The sequence below is a fragment of the Lotus japonicus genome, chromosome 3 (genome assembly GCF_012489685.1).
Source record: "Lotus japonicus ecotype B-129 chromosome 3, LjGifu_v1.2".
NCBI classification, from domain to species: domain Eukaryota; kingdom Viridiplantae; phylum Streptophyta; class Magnoliopsida; order Fabales; family Fabaceae; genus Lotus; species Lotus japonicus.
The window spans coordinates 53698551-53703087 of NC_080043.1; the positions used below are offsets into that span (position 1 = coordinate 53698551).

A 4537-nucleotide genomic window follows, 5' to 3' on the forward strand; every position below is an offset into this window, starting at 1 on the left:
AGAGCGCTGTTTTATTTTTGGAGCTTTTATTTTACTTTGAAGTACTTGTAGTTGATTTTCAAATGTAAACAATTTTGTCAGATTACTAGGGTGGTTTTGTTTACACACATGGGTGTGGCCACCGTACATTATTTCAGTTATTGGATTTATATCAATCGTTTGTTTTCCTTACTCGCACGTTTGTTTATTTGATTTATATTTAACGCTGAGAACTTTCGTAATAATTGGATCTTTGTCATTTAATGAAGATTAATAAATGGACGGCGAAAATTCTTTGTGAAAATCATGATTTTTGGTTTTTCGTGACGTCCGAGAAATCGGGGCGTTACATTGTGGTATCAGAGCTCCGGTTGAGAAACCAGAGCACTAAGGGTTTTGGGCTTACGAGTTTCCGAACTCGTGGTGTTTTGTTTGATAAATGTGTTTTCAAAACTTCGCGGTGAGATTGGGTAGACTTGTTTGCTAAGATGTTTGAAGTGTGATCTTATTTGGAGTGGAGTATCAATGCCATGATGCTTTGGTTGAAAGTTTTTACTGTTAGATGATCTCTCTGACTGAGGAACTGTCGTTTGGTTGTGGTTTTATCAACAAGCAGGTTTGACATCATGCCTCCTAGACAGGACCCAACTAACGCTCAGCTCGCTCAGGCCATGGCTCAATTGGCCCAAGTGGTGGCTCAGCAGGCCAATGCTAGTGTTACGATGGCCGCTGCCCAAGCTCAGAGAGAGGCTGAAGAACATGCCAGAAGGGCGCAGAGGTTGGAACGGGAGCTGAACCAGGATCAGGTCAGGATGAGAACTGATTTCAATCGGCAGAACCCGCCAAAGTTTGAAGGGGAAGTTGAACCCGAGAAAGCGGATCTTTGGATCCAAGAGCTGGAAAAGATTTTTGAAGCTTTGCACACAACTGATGGAGAGAAGGTGAATCTCGCTACCTTCATGCTGAAAGGGGATGCAGAGTACTGGTGGAGGAGCACCAGGCTGTTGATGACGACTAACCAGGTGGCTATTACCTGGGATTCATTCAAAACAGCTTTTCTGAACAAGTACTTTCCAGAGACTGCAAGAGATGATATGGAGAACCGTTTCCTCAGACTGAAACAAGGAAGCATGACTGTTGGGGAATATGCAGCCAAGCTGGAGAGTCTGTCGAAGTACTTTCGCTTCTTCCGAGAACAAGTTGATGAAGGGTATCTCTGCAACCGTTTCATGATTGGTTTGAGGGATGAAATTGAGGAGTCCGTCAGACCTTTGGGAGTCAGAGTCTTTCAACAACTGGTTGAGAAGTCTCGCGAGGTTGAGGTCATGAAGAATCGTCTAGGGAACCGACAGGAAAGTGGAGGGCCAATCAGGTCTGGTCAGAAACAAGCTGGGAAGACTGAAAAGGGTAGGGCTGGTCAGAAGAAGCCTTATCAGAATGCAACTGGTAGGACATCATCTACCAAAGTCGGAGCAAAAACTCCGAGAGAAGATGTTACTTGTTTCAAGTGTAATGAGAAAGGGCACTATGCCAATGAATGTCGAAAAGAGATTACTTGCTGGAAGTGCCAGAAGACGGGGCACATCTCGACAAACTGTCCTGATGCGCCAAAAGCTGAACCTGTGTTGAATACGGCAAGGGGGAGACGTCCAGTTGCTAAGGGACGTGTCTTTGCTGTTACTGGCAAGCAAGCTGAGGGTGTTGAAGATCTTATTCAGGGTACGTGTACTATTGCTGGTATCTCCTTGATGGTTTTGTTTGATTCGGGTGCTACGCACTCGTTTATATCTGATGAGTGTGCGAAGAAAATAGGGTTGCTAACCTCAGAGTTACTTTTCGATATGGTGGTGACAACCCCTGCTGCCGATCGCTTAGTTACTCGCACGGCATGCTTGAAATGTCCGTTGGTTTACGAGGATCGGAAGTTCCTTGCAAACCTTATATGTTTAGGGCTTAAAGAGCTCGATGTGATTCTGGGGATGGACTGGTTGGCGCAATATCATGTTCTTTTGGATTGTGCTAACAAGGCCGTGGTATTTCCGGATTCAGGCGTTACGGATTATTTGAATTCGTACCATTTGAAGAAGGGTTCACCGGCGTTCGTGAACTCTATCGTGGCGGAAGCAAGAAACGATAGTGATGTACGGAACATCTCGATAGTGCAAGACTATGTGGATGTTTTTCCGGAGGATGTGCCCGGATTGCCACCAGTAAGGGAGACGGAGTTCTCCATTGACATCATGCCCGGCACGGGACCGATATCGATGGCGCCGTATCGGATGGCACCAGCGGAATTGATGGAATTGGCAAAACAGTTGGATGATCTCTCTTCAAAGGGATTTATTCGACCGAGTGTGTCTCCTTGGGGAGCGCCGGTGTTGTTGGTAAAGAAGAAGGACGGGAGGTCCAGGTTGTGTGTAGATTACCGACAACTAAACAAGGTGACAGTGAAGAATCGTTATCCGATGCCTCGGATAGACGACTTGATGGACCAACTTCGGGGAGCAGTTGTTTTCTCGAAGATTGATCTGAAATCAGGGTATCACCAGATTCGGGTGAAGGAGGCTGACATTCAGAAGTCGGCATTCAGAACTCGATATGGACATTATGAATATCTCGTGATGCCATTTGGAGTTACTAATGCACCCGCAGTTTTATGGACTACATGAACCGTGTGTTCAGGCCATTCTTGGACAAGTTCGTGGTGGTGTTCATAGACGATATTCTAATTTACTCGAAGAGTAAGGAGGAACATGAGGAGCATTTACGTCAAGTGCTAGAGGTGTTGCGGAAGAAGGAACTCTATGCTAATGGAGGAAAGTGTGAGTTCTGGATGGAGGAAGTGAAGTTCCTTGGTCATGTCATATCTAGCAAAGGTGTGGCAGTGGACCCCAGCAAAATTGAATCAGTTTTGGCATGGGAACAACCGAAGACAGCAAGTGATATCAGGAGTTTTGTTGGGCTTGCTGGCTACTATCGGCGTTTCGTGAAGGATTACGCCAAGTTGACTGCACCGTTGACTCATTTGACAAAGAAGGATCAACCGTTTGCGTGGACGGAGAAGTGTGAGGCTAGCTTCCAAGAAATGAAGAAGCGGTTGACCACCGCACCTGTACTAGCTTTGCCAAAGGAGGGAGAACCATACGACGTGTACTGTGATGCGTCGCATAATGGTTTGGGTTGTGTGATGATGCAAGAGAAGAGGGTGATTGCTTATGCTTCGCGACAGCTGAAAGTCCATGAGAAGAATTACCCTACGCATGATTTGGAGTTGGCTGCTATAGTGTATGCTCTCAAGATCTGGAGACATTACTTGTATGGCAGTACGTTCACGATCTATAGTGATCACAAGAGTTTGAAGTACTTGTTTGATCAGAAGGATCTGAACATGAGGCAGAGACGGTGGATGGAGTTTCTGCAAGACTATGAGTTCTCATTACAGTATCATCCGGGGAAGACCAATGTTGTAGCTGATGCTCTGAGTCGAAAGGCTATACATGTATCCTCGTTGATGGTCAAGGAGTTAGAATTGTTGGAGGCTTTCCGTGATCTGAGTTTGAATGTTGAACTCGCACCGGGGGAGCTGAGCTTTGGAATGGTGACGATGTCTAGTGGACTCTTGGATGAGATAAAGTCGAAACAAGAGACCGATGAAGGGTTGATTGAATGGCGCAAGCTTGTGGCACAAGGAAAAGCGTCTGAGTTCGCTATTGGGAACGACAATATTCTGCGTTGTAAGGGACGAGTTTGTGTACCCAATGATGCAGTAATGAGGAAGCTGATCTTGGATGAAGGTCACAAAAGCAGATTGAGTATTCATCCGGGGATGAATAAGATGTATCAGGACTTGAAACTTCATTTCTGGTGGCCTGGGATGAAGAAACAAGTAGCTGAGTATGTGTCGACATGTTTGACGTGTCAGAAGGCGAAGGTGGAACATCAGAAACCAGCAGGAAAGCTGCAGTCATTGGATGTCCCGGAGTGGAAATGGGATAGCATTTCCATGGACTTCGTGACGGCGTTGCCGCTTACACGAAGGAAGTTCGATGCAATTTCGGTTGTAGTTGATTGATTGACGAAGACTGCTCACTTCGTGCCAATCAATCTGAACTACAAGGTAGAGAGGTTGGCGGAGATATACATTGCTGAGATTGTACGCTTGCACGGTGTGCCATCTAGCATTGTGTCGGACAGAGACCCGAGGTTTACCTCGCGTTTCTGGGAAGCTTTGCAGCGGGCTTTGGGAACCAGGTTGAAATTGAGTTCCGCTTATCATCCACAGACGGATGGGCAAACCGAGAGGACCATCCAATCCTTGGAGGATTTGCTAAGATCTTGTGTGCTGGATCACAAAGGCAGCTGGGATGAGATGTTGCCATTGATCAAGTTCACTTACAACAACAGCTTTCATGCAAGCATAGGGATGGCCCCTTATGAAGCGTTGTATGGTCGGAGGTGCCGTACACCCTTGTGCTGGCATCAAGATGGGGAGAACTTGATTGTTGGACCTGAATTAGTTCAGAAAACCACAGAAGAGGTGAAGCGAATCCAAGAGAAG

The 4537-nt window shown here is 46.2% G+C and overlaps 1 pseudogene; it reads left to right on the plus strand.

The window, feature by feature from the left end:
• Nucleotides 1-605: 605 nt before the first annotated feature.
• On the plus strand, nucleotides 606-3365 carry LOC130744313 (uncharacterized; annotated as a pseudogene).
• The last annotated feature ends 1172 nt before the right edge of the window (nucleotides 3366-4537 follow it).